The sequence below is a fragment of the Neopsephotus bourkii genome, unplaced genomic scaffold (genome assembly GCF_033783945.1).
Source record: "Neopsephotus bourkii isolate Nb327-2 ecotype Australia unplaced genomic scaffold, CSIRO-AGI_Nbou_v1 NB_1376, whole genome shotgun sequence".
Lineage (NCBI taxonomy): Eukaryota > Metazoa > Chordata > Aves > Psittaciformes > Psittacidae > Neopsephotus > Neopsephotus bourkii.
Genome location: NW_026901855.1, coordinates 376,074 through 388,445, shown reverse-complemented (window position 1 = coordinate 388,445; position 12,372 = coordinate 376,074). Strand labels below are relative to the sequence as shown.

Below are 12,372 nucleotides of genomic sequence, written 5' to 3'. Positions count from 1 at the left end.
TAAGAGGGCATCTCTGACCATGGGCAAACACACTGCAATAAAAATGATAAGAGTGGATTCTTCATTAGTTCAGGCTTACCAGCAAGCGTGCTGTTTAGTAAAAATCTCTCTTACCTTTGAGAGGTCTCAGCACCACCACCCCTACTCCTTCACCCAGTCAGTAGTGGAAATCCTGCTAACATCAGTCATGCATGAATGCCATAGCTGGATTCTGGGATTTGTTACTGGAGTCACACAAGAGTAAGAAAAGCAATTCTCTTAGGACAGTGTGAACCCCTAGTGTGGTAGTAGATAAAGAGCACCCGGATTTGGGTTACACAGTGGTAATTTTGTATAGGTTTCCTTGTTGAGGATCTCTTGCACTGAACATAACTGCAACCCATTGCAGGATGATACATCACAGGGTTCAGATAAAATTCAGTGAACCCCACATGTGTCTAATCTGCATAGATTAAAGCTGCAGGTGATTAGGAATGGCATTGCTTAATTAACTAACCCAGAACACATTTACCACTGTTCCAGGGTATGGCTGTTCCACCAACACCAAGCAGCTTACTGAGCTGTAGACTGGCAGGAAAAGAGAGAATGACCATGGTGTGTCCTGCTAGAGAAATTGCAAAGCATTCCAGGCTGCCAAGGCTCCTACCTGAGCTGCATCTTTTCTGCCCTGATGTTTTCAAGGTGCATGCTTTGAAGGAATGCTTAAAGTCTTTGCAGCCATCCAAAACCTGAAAGGATAGCCTGGTTTCCACTGCAAGACGTCAAGACAGACTTGGGTCCCAGCTGCAATACAGAAAATTCCCCATATAAAATGAGGGAGAAATTCTGTCTCCTCATTTATGCTTACCTGAAAGTTAATCTAGAGATCTTTCCAGGTTTTGCCAGCATCCAATAGCCTGTGTTTCACATTTCACCTGAGTTATTATGGGGTTCCAGTTACAAGATTAAAAAAAATGATAATTATACAGCACTGTAAATTTGACATTAACTATTTGAGGAAGATGTCTAAGCATCACTTTCAACCAAGAACATTAGTTGCCCTTAGGAATGCTTCACATTGCTGCACCTTGCATGAGAGATGTAGGAAAACATTGGAGCTCATGTTACTGTGCAGTTCTGCAATGTGTGCATGCTCGATTTCTTTGCTTCAGGCTCCTCTGAGTAGGGAGCGATTCATCTCTAGGAGGCTAATTTCTTACAGTTGAGTGCTAGATTTTAATAAATAAACCCAAAAGTGAAGTGCCCTTTTGAACAGCCCTCGTACCAGCAGGTAATATCAGTAATTTAGGGAACTCAAACCATTCACCATTCCATCCAATGTATTGCGATCAGTGCTGCATTATTTATTTATTTTTAAAAATACATCGTAAGTTATCTCTTTTGTTTTAATTAAGACTTTAAAATACCACTGAGGAATTTTAACTGCAGAATGCCAAAGATGCATTGTTTGAAGGAGAAGTAGTTAAAACACTGAATAAATTGTTTTTTGATTGGCGAGTTTACAAATCATTTGCACCAATAAGGACAAACAAAACATTTTACACCGTAGTGGAGCCAAATTGTCTGTTCCTGAATGAAGATATGGAGAGGGGCTTTGAAAAGGGAAACAAAAATGTCTCCAGAAAGATTCCCTTACAGATGGCTTTTGCCTTCCCCCATTAAAGCAAGTGCTTCCCCTAACCCTTCTTGCTGAAGGCTTGCTGAGTACTTCAGGCTTCTGTAGCCATAGGAATCTCCCTACCCTGATTTCAGCTGTGCTATAACATGAACCTGTATAATCCCCTCATAATTGCTTGCTACATCAAAGCATGGCAGGAAGTGAATGAAAACTACGCACAGCTCTGCAGGTTACTGAGGATCCAGGCAACATGTCCAAAAGTGCTGGACTACACATTGCCTTTGTTGAAAGCATTGCCCTAGTCCAGATAACATGCTTCTATGGCTAGGAAAAGGATTTTCTGTTTTACTGGATAATCTATTGCACCCAAGAGCAGTGAGACCCAACTGAAGTGGTCTTCAGGAGATGAGTTTTCTTGTCATTGCTTCCTAGGATATATGGATTTGATTTCTTCTGACTCTAAGCACTGCCTGATGGGGGAGAGGTGGGAGTATGTTGTAGAAAGTCTAATGATTGAGAAATAAGGAAAAAGTACATTCAAACAGCTACCTCTGTAGATCTTCTAGCAAAACTGCCTTACCATGGGCAAAACACTTAAAAGTAACAATGAAAAGAATAGGCATTGTTTGAAGCTATTATTTAGAAATCATCTAAATTTTTAAAGGTTAATTAGTGTAATTTACCCATCTTGGTTATTAAAAAGGGTTATACATGAATACTAAACTTAAGAGTTCAATCCATTTTATTTCCACAGTTGATTCATCCACATCTGTTTAGCTTTTTATGACCGTCTAATTGATTTGTAGAATTCTGTCCAGTACAGATGGGCTACTGTTCATGACTACTTTCATACCATTTCTATTATTGTTGCTCTGATTTTTATTCAAGGCCAAACAGAGGGGAATATAAGAGCGTGATGTTCACCTAAACATAACAATGACATTAAATTTCTATTTGGCTCTGAGAGAAGAATGGATTTGTGGAGAAAATCCACTATGAATACAAATAAGTTGTTTATACATAAATATAATGAAGTTTCTTACTTAATTATGACCTATTTTACTGGTTCTACAATGTGCCCTGTTATGAAGTTTTGTAGCAACAGCCAGGCTAAATCAATTGTCACAAACTCATTTGGCTCAAAACTAGAATCATACCCCTACTTAACACTTGTGAGAGAATAAAAGCTATTCCTCTGTACCCTGCTCTATGGTAATTCTATTAACTCTGTATGTAGCCTCTCATACAGCTTTACACGCATACACTATTTTATACACAGTTCATACATACAGAATTTTGCATTTGATGAAGACTTGCCCACTACCCTTTGAGTTGTTAAAATGAACAGAAACTGGCTAGGTGTTTTACACCAGAGAGTCTCATTTGGAATTCCTGCAAGGAAGGAATTGTCTCCACAATCTAAGTTTTAAGGAGTTTGTTATGGTCATTTTTGTAACGCCACAAATGTGATTAATTACCAAGTCCTTCTGAAATGCTGGCCTGTAAACCTAGCTCTTGCTCTATTTAATCTCTTGAGTCTTCTGAGTACATGGGGAGTAGTTTGAATAACCTGCACAGTAGTTGTCTTCGTACAGAAGAATTGTTATCAACCCCAGACCCTGAATCATCCAAATCATTCAAAGAGTGAAGAAAGTGCCCCTAATTACCCAATAGTCCCACCTCCACTCTATGTAGTTATAGCTTTGTGCATGTAACCTGCGTGCATAATGGCAAGAAAGCAAGATGCACGCAGAGTTACTGCAGTAACAAGAGGTACACTTTCACGCCAGTAATTTTGTAGACATCATACTGTAGGTGTTTGCTTAAGTATGCCAGCTACTTTGCTTGACCACCACACAGGGAACTAACAGCTACCACTAACAAGTCTGAAGAAAACCAGCACGGAGTTTTGCTAATCAGATGCTTCTCCAGCTAACAGATGTAGTATCAAGCAAATTCAAGTCCTAAGCCTTTGCACAAAACTTGTGAAGAAAAGAAAATGTGTGGATTGTGTCTTTCATGTGTACATTAATTCTTCAGAATTTGTTGTCAGCCAGTAATAGCATCATAAAATGGGAGAGAAAGAGCCTTCTGTTTAATACAGACTAGACTACCTTGGTAGGAAGGCAGCCACTTCAGACAGCACAGCTAAGCAGATTCTACTGCCTGTAACTTTAGTTACGGGGCACAGCAAGAAACATCACGCTTGAATCATCTACCACGCTTGAATCATCTACCACAGCTTAACACGAGACAGCCAAATACAGGAATTTCTTAGTGCAGTAGAAAATCTTCACTGACACATTGTAAAAGCTATGTACAAAAACATTTCTTACATTGTGGAGATGAGGGAGATTCTCCTTTACGCTGAACGCTCAAATTCTTCATTTTTACATGTCCCAAACAGCAAAGGAGGAAGAACACTGCAAAATGAATATGCTTTGGGGTATTTAAAAATCAGCATCTTAGAAGTTGCTGGTGCTAATTTCTTCTTACCCACAGAGAAACAATACTGATACATCCTCCAGCACAGGTTTAAGGGAAGCATCAGTTCCAAACCCACAGAGAGTGTTTCATCTCTGCTTTGGTTTTACAACAAGAACACATATCAAACAACAAACTGTTCTGGCCTGTGAATTCCGCTTAAGTACAATAACATTTGTGTATATAGACTTTTCTTTCAGCTGTGCCAAAGTGTTTCACTGAGTGCCTGTAGTGCAATTACAAGGCAAGCAAGCAGCAGGGAATGAGAAAAATAGGTATAGCAAAGGTGAAAAGCTATTTCAAATGCAATTTGAAACAAGACAGAGAGTCAACAAGAGACAAAATAAGGTTGTTCTAGGTGCTGGAGCTGCAGAAGAGAAGACGCTTACCCAGCACAGATGGTTGTGAAGGTAGAAAAGAGACCAGTGTGATACAAGATGGGCCAAAGGGGAGTGTCAGAGATTGACCTTGTAGGATGCTACACAGAAGGGTTGTGAGCACAGAGGAGATGAAAACAAAGAAAAAGCAGTTTGACAGGAGAGGAAGGAACCAATTCTGGTTATGCGACTCTGACAGGCTCCTGCTGCTGTAGGTTACACAGACACCAAGAAGACTAAAGGGTATCAGGTCATTAACTGCATAGAGGAGAACTGTTTCTATGCAGAAGAAAACCAAACTATTAGTCCCTCAGAACATGTCACATCAGTGCAAAAGGTGTTTCTGACTCCTAATGACACAGAGCCCCACAGTTCTGCCTGTAATGGCTACAGGCTTCAGGAAATGGTTTTCTCTCAGATAATATCAATGTTGCAGCTTATAAACAAGGTCTGGGGCTCTTGGAAGATTCACTGAGGAAGGAATTGGCTTTGCAATCTAGTTTTTAGAGAGATTGTTATGGTCATTTTTGTAACTCCTGAAATTTTATTTGTTACAAAATATTTGTATATCCTTTCAATTTGTCAGCCATCCAGAGACTGCTGTGTGACAATCATAAATTCTGCCTGTTGCTTCCTTCTGAGGTAATAGATTTACGAGAGCAAGAGTTAGAAAAACAGGTTTACCATGTACTAATTACCAAGAATATAGCATACTTTCATGGCAAGAAGGAAGCCCTCCCACCCTTCCACAATCCAATATTCCTCACTGTATCCTAGCAGGTTCCCTAGGACTCCAGATGCTTTGTATTTGTTTTAGTCACTCCCACTCTTGACAATTTAGCTATGCAATCACTGCTAACTTTCTTAGCTGCTCTCCCTTCCACAGATTATTGCCCTTGTCCTTTCTTTTTCTGCCATGCTTTTGGTGATCTTTTCATTATTCAGTGCTTGGAATGCGTGTAAGGGATAAGGGAAGTCCCTGGACTTCTCCAAATGGGTCTATATAAGGGTAACATAGAATCACAGAATCAAGTAGTTTGGAAAAGACCTTTAAGATCATCAAGTCCAAAGTTTACCACAGGACTGCCAAGTCCACCTCTAAACCATGTCACAAAGGGCCTCATCTATGTTTTTGAATGCTTCCAGGGATGTTAATTCCATCATTCCCCTGTGCAGCCTGCTCCGGTGCCTGATCACCCTCCTGGTGAAGAAAGTTTTTCCTAATATTCAATCTAAACCTCCCCTGACACAGCTTGAGGCAGTTACCCCTTGTTCTATCACCTACCGGGAGAAGAGACAGACCCTCACTATAACCTCCTTTCAAGTAGTTGTACTGAGCAATAAAGTCCCCCAGGAGCCTTCTCTTCTTCAGACTAAGCAACCCCAGTTCCCTCAGCCATTCCTCATAAGACTTGCTCTCCAAACATGCAGATGTCTGTTTTAAAGCAAGGCACCACACTGTAGCTTCAAGTGGGCTTCTGCAGTTGATCAAAAGTCAGCCAAGGCATGAAATACAAAGGGGTAGAGACACTGAAACCCAAATTCAATTAGACTAAATACAAACTTCAGTGTTCTGGGAGAAAGGATGTTTACATGGTTACAGTTCTCTGGAGATTTAGCAGGGACTGGAACAGTGCCTGCCACACCCACAAGTTACTGGTGGAGCTCTGTACAAATTGTTTGGGCTTTCCATGCTTTATCCCACAGTTCCCAGTAGGTAAATGGGGTTCATAAAGACTGGCTGTCTTACAAGGTTGCTGTCCTGATATATCAGGAATTGTTCGGGATGTGTTTGGGTCCTGCACTTTAAATGGTGCTATGACATACTGTATCTGGGACAAGAATAAGCCATCCTTCTAATATGATAATTGTTTCTGTAATGCTACAGAGTAAAGATCCCTGAACTATATTCTTCTGCTGCAAGACTTTAGGTAAACTGGTCCTGCAGCTGAATCCAGACAGTTTTACACCTGCTGAAGCCAAAGCAGTTCAGGCAGAGCTAGGCTGCAGGCGGTTTCATCGTGATATGTCAGCATGAGCTCCTTGAACCATCAGTGCCCTTTTGCTGGGCTGTTTTCCCCCATGGGTCCCTGACTGGCTCCCTTCCTCGTCCCCCTTGGCCCTGCTCCCAGGCCAGCTCTACCGCTGGGTGTCACCGCCTGCTTCCTGCCCTTCATCCAAGTGGGTCTGACAGCAGGAGCAATACTCCACATGGGAAACCCTTCCCAGTGGCACAGCAGAACTTTTGCTCTGATCTGAACCTTTCTGTGTGGCTCCTGAGTTTGTAGTTGTTTTGTTCCTTTTATTTTTCCCCAGTAAAAAATGATTTTTAAAAACCTTGTTCCTTGTGGAAGGCATTTCTGGAAACATTTCTTTAATGGAAAATGAATTACTACCCAGTCAAAAACCACTAGTTATACCATTCTGTCATCTTAATACTTAGGGCTCTCAAAGAAAAAACAAAAAGCAAACCCCCAAAACATACATATGCTGTTTCTGTGTTTATTTCACTGAAATAATGTCTTCAAATTGAAAGGAATGGAGGGGTGTGAGAAATATTGAAAAGTCATGAATCAATTTCAATCAATTTTAATTCCAGTATAAGAGGAAGTAATGCCACTTGTCGAAAACAAAGCAATCATTTCTGACAGCTAAATTTGCAAGAGACTTATTGCTGTCTGGAGAGAGGTAAAGCTGGATGCTTCCCTGCTTCTACCTCTGCCTTAATTGACTTTCAGTGCTGTTTGATTTATTCTAGTGAAGTTTCTCTATGTCCTGTAACTCCTACTTTTCTTCCCTCAAATCAGCACTGCCACACAAACAGAACTGCTTTTTTTCCCCAGGGTTGTAACTTGGAACTTGTACTTGGGTTTGCAAAAATATATGCTGACGTTTTGGGTAAGTACTTTCCTTTATGAAAGATATTTTGATATAAAACACTTGTTAGGGAATTTTAAAATGATAGTAAGGCCAGAATAAAACTAAAAATAACAATAAAATTAGAGTTTCAAATCCCACTTTTGTATCATTGTACTATTTTTTTTTTACAAGCTGACCTTTCTGGCCTATGTGTACTTTCTGGTTGAAATAAGCTAAAATCCTGTTACACACATATTCATCCCATATCATTTATTTTGGCTGGCTGTTGCCTAAATGTTTTACTGAATGTTTCCCCCTGAAATCTCCGAGGGCATGGATTTTACACTCATATATTAAAAAGTTAAACAATTTTTCTTTTGCTACTAAAAAAACCCTGCAGGATCCTCCTCCTTTGGAGGAATACCATGAGGACTCACAGCCCTCTGTGAAGGTTTACAAGGAAAATCCCCCTGGGTTTAGGATCCTGGAAGGGGAGACCCGCAGTGAAGGAATTTGCCCAAGTATCTTCAGGGTCTCAAAAGTGGGTCGTGGCTTTTGCCTTTTCATTTGTAAACTGGCTCCTCCACTTGCAACAGGCTCACGTAAACCACAAAACAAACATCTGGATGGCAAACAACACTGAACACCGGCTTCATTCAATGAGCTTTTCAACACTGAGTTTTTTCATTACTGATTTCAAGTTTTTGAACTAGAGAGGAAAAAATTCACTGCTCAGCATAGCTGGTGCCTTACTAACATAGGCAAGGCTGTACTGTACTTAAAGGTTATTTTCTTGTAGATTGCGCTGTTGCCTTTGGCAGCGGTAGGACTTGAGGGACATGTGTTTCCTTGTGTGTGTGCTGGAATTGTAACCAGCAGTGACCAAATATCTTTGCCACTGTTATAAGTGATTCTGAATGTAGATGTTTGAAGATTAATACGTATTTATCTTTCATTTATATGTGCAACATATCTTTTCATAAGACAGTTTGAAGCAACTCATGGTTTCCACCAAAGACTGAATGATGAAAATAAGAGGTTAACAGGGTCTAATTTCAATCTAACAGGTTATTAAGGGTCTATTTTCAAACCCTGAACCCGTGCACCAGGGCTGCCTACAAGCAGGCCTCATCCACACTCCAGCAGTTGTCAGCAGCTCTGGACTCACATGGGCACTGGAAAATCCCCAAGGTAATAGCAATGGGAGGGCCTGGAAATTTTAAATTTGGCTGTAGATGGCAAAACCAGAAAAAAAAAACCAAACCAAACCTAAACAAACAAACAAAACCAAATCAAAACCAAAACCAAACAAAACAAATAAAAAAGAAAAGAAGCAAAACAAGCCAAGCTGAGTGTAGTACATTTAGATTACACAGCAGTAGGAGAGGATTTGACTTGGTAAATTAGAAATTTTGAAGATAAATTCACTTACTATATTTGAGCAGATAGATACCATTATAGCCTTGCCTTTTTTACAAAACATGTGTTTTTCATGTTTATTCATATGCACAAGGGAAAAAATCTTGATCTGTGCCTCTGTGCCTATTACTTGTGTGAGTAATTCCTCGCAGCGCAGTGAAGGCAGCTGTAAAGACTCCTTGCATCATTAAAGACTCATAGGATGGGGCCCATCTTTTGTTACGTATGTTGAGACTGAGCTCACTGTAACGAGGAACTTTCACAACTTTTAAAATACCGAGAAACAAGTATTTCATCTTAGATTTCGCCCCTGAAGTCCATCATTACCGGTTAACTAACAGTTCCCTCCAAAGAGAGCCCACAATGCAGAAGTATATTTTCAGACATTCAAGAGCCTGTCAACGTGACACCCAGTCTTCCAGGCAAATTCATTAGGCCAGAATTAAATACTTACTGTGGAGGAAAATATAGGAAGAGAAACTTCAGCCTTTGTCACCCATACTTTTGTTAACCTAGACTTTGCCAGATTTGCAGCATGTCACAACTGGTGCTTGCCGAGGCCATTGAGGCACCAGGAATGCATTCGCTTTGTGAAGTAGTTTCCGCTTGCATGTGACAAAGCAGCTAGCTGGCTAGTCAGCCTCAGTCAGTGTCTATTTATGGCAAAATGTCAAAAAAGAATGTCCTGCATTTGTGGCTCAACAATAATGAACATGGCTAAATCTGAAAATGAACAAAGGGAAGTGAACAGCTTTTTAAATCCTGAAGAACATTCGATTCTTGGTGTCCTTTTTGTTCCGATTGTTTGGGCTGAAGGCTGTGAAAGGACCACCTGTTGGGCTGCCATTTTGGGATTGTGTTAAATGCAGTGATTGCATGAAAGAACACTTTCCAAAATAACCTGGTATTATTATTCACTTATTTTATAGTAAATCTGCATTCAGAACCTGCAGGAAAGTATAAGGCTTTTTCTCTAAGTGAAATCTAAAGCTGTAAGTTCTCTATAAACGTGCTTACTGTGGATGCATGATTTTATAGTGACAATCATGATACTTTAAAAGCTCAATTAAACCTTTAATGCATCAGTGAGTTTCCCTGTAACAGAAAACGAATCATTTGCAGTAATAAATATAAGATGAAGGAGAGATGAAGTTATACAGGGCTGAATATCTCTGAGGACTAAATTAGCAAGGACTACTTGCACAAAACGTAACTTAAATATTTATTTTGCTCTTGACACAAACTTGAAATTTTTAGTGACGCCAATTATTTTTAATGTCTGTAAGAATGTTCTTGGGTGTAATTTGCTTTTGCTCAAAAGAATGCGTTGCATTGAATTAGAATCTTACTGAACTTTTGAGAAGGTTTACCATAAACCAGTATAAACATTTAATTTAAAAATATAAAATACATATTCATTTTTCTAATGGGCTGTTTTTTTGGTAAAAGATACTTTATACAGTCAAGTGATAATGATTATTTATGTAATAAAACCAGGGGAAATGTTGCCCAAATTAAAAAAAAAAATAAATTTCTGTTTTATAAACATCAAGTCATACAGCTGCTAGTTTTTAAGTTGAGACAGATGAATCCTTTCACACAGTTTAGTATCTTTAATATCTTTTAATGAATTTTAGCTGGGAAAGAACTTTAGAATTGGAGCTGGGTTATACAGTTAAGTGGAGGGATAACAGAGAGGGAAGTCTACATGAATAGCTGGATATATTTCCAGCTGCTTTCACCAGTTTCAGTCGCAAAAGTTAAGCTAAAACTCAGGAGATAAATCTCTTGGGTTTTGCATATTTTACTTCCTCAGAATAGTGAAGGCAGTTGTACATCTGAAAATGATCTATAAATACATTAATTTATTATACATAAGGGAGAGCTTATTTCCTGGAAACCCCTGTATATTTTATACTAGCAGACATGACCCTTAATGTATCAGTACCACCACCTTTAAAAGTTAAAACATGATTTTAAATATATGGGTTAAAGTGACTTTTAGAAAATTATAGTTTTGTTGGTCAAACAAAATTGCTAGCCAGGCAGATTTTTACATGCGGATTGAACTATATTTCATTTCCTACATTAGAGAAGAATGAGTTTTTATGTGACTATCAGTTCAGAGGGGGGAAAAGGTGAAGTGGAAGAGCATACAATGCACAAGTATAAATTAATGTCTGGGTTTATTGTTCACCATGCTGTAAAGAGTATGTACTACACACAGCTATTCTATTAGGGAATTATGGAAACTGAGGCTAGCAAGCAAAAATTACTTGTGTCTGAATAAAAATATGTATCTTTGGGAGACATACAATATGTTTGGAACCCTGAGGGTTAATGAGAGGTAAGCTGGTGAAGGGGGGAGAGGAGATAAGGGAAATAACAGAAGCTGAATAGATGAAAGAAGTGATTCAGTGGGAAGCATTGTTGATCACAGCCAGGTGTCAGAAACAAACTAGAAAAATGGGAACTGCTTTAACATTGGCAGGAAAATAATATATATAAAAAAGAACTTATACCACCTACTAAAAAGAAAAAGAAAATAAGAAATAATAAAAGGCTTTCAGGCTTTCTTTGGGACATGTCAATGAAAAATAATGCAAGCAAGTACGAAAGAAAGCACTGAAATGGAATCCTCTCTGAAGGTATCTTGGGGAGAGAGGCTCATTGTCCCATCCTTTTCACATCAAGAATTTAATTTTGCATTCTCTTTGTCAGTCTTGAGATATACAATATGCAGTTATTCTACACTGGTTACTTTTTCTTTCCTTTCCTCCACTTAGGTAGTCTATACTGGCAGAGGGACAGCCAGAATGGGAGAAATCTAGCCATGAATTAAGTCATCCAGCTCTCCCTTACCAATCTGATTTTTACCTACATTTTGAACTTACTCAAAGGCAAAGTGAGACCCTTTTTTTCCTGAATACTAAAGGGAACTGCAGTTCTTCTATTTCCCTCATTTTTCATTCCTATTTTTAATATCTGTTTTTACAGAAAAAATATCTCTCTGGAGCATCCAGGTTTCATTATGCTTTTGCTACACAGGGTGCAGATATACCTTACAGAACTTGATCACTTATTTTCTGATCTTTCACTTTAGGCAACTTGAAAAAAGGTACCGGCTTGTCTTTTCCTTCTGGAAACACGTAGCCTAAGATGTTATTAGCAGAACATTAAAAACCCCAAAATGCCTTTTCCTTTTTAGTGCCAGGGACATTCTGGTTCCTACGTATGTATTCTGTTTACACCCATCCCCCATGAATTCCTAAGACAGTTTCTCTTATATTAAGCTTCCTTCTGGTGCCCATAGCAACACCATCTAGTACTGAAATGTTCCTGCAGGATTTGCAGGAGTCCTTTCAAAACAAGATGCTGATTCTGCAGTTATTGCACACCCAGCAACTTATATCAGATTCATTCAATTGGAAGGCAATTCAGATGACCATTGACCAGCCTCAGCATCGTTAGTGATGAAACGTTAGGTATGTTCTGGTTTGTTTGGGTTTTCTCCCCACAAAAACAACCAACTTGTTTATTTTTTGTAGCTTACTTAACTGTGCGAAGAAATTGCAGAAGGTGGCAGGGGCTTGGAGTTTGAAATCATTCTTTATT

At 39.2% G+C, this 12,372-nt stretch overlaps 1 long non-coding RNA gene across 1 annotated transcript in view; it reads right to left on the bottom strand.

Moving 5' to 3' along the window:
* Window positions 1-12,372, bottom strand: part of LOC133219798 (uncharacterized) — a 21,294-nt gene extending 8,922 nt beyond the window's left edge. Inside the window, exons 1-2 of the long non-coding RNA XR_009727534.1 lie at window positions 9,212-12,372; window positions 647-783 (exon numbers count right to left, since the gene is read on the bottom strand). This is a non-coding gene — a long non-coding RNA (uncharacterized LOC133219798). The remainder of the gene's footprint in view (window positions 1-646; window positions 784-9,211) is intronic.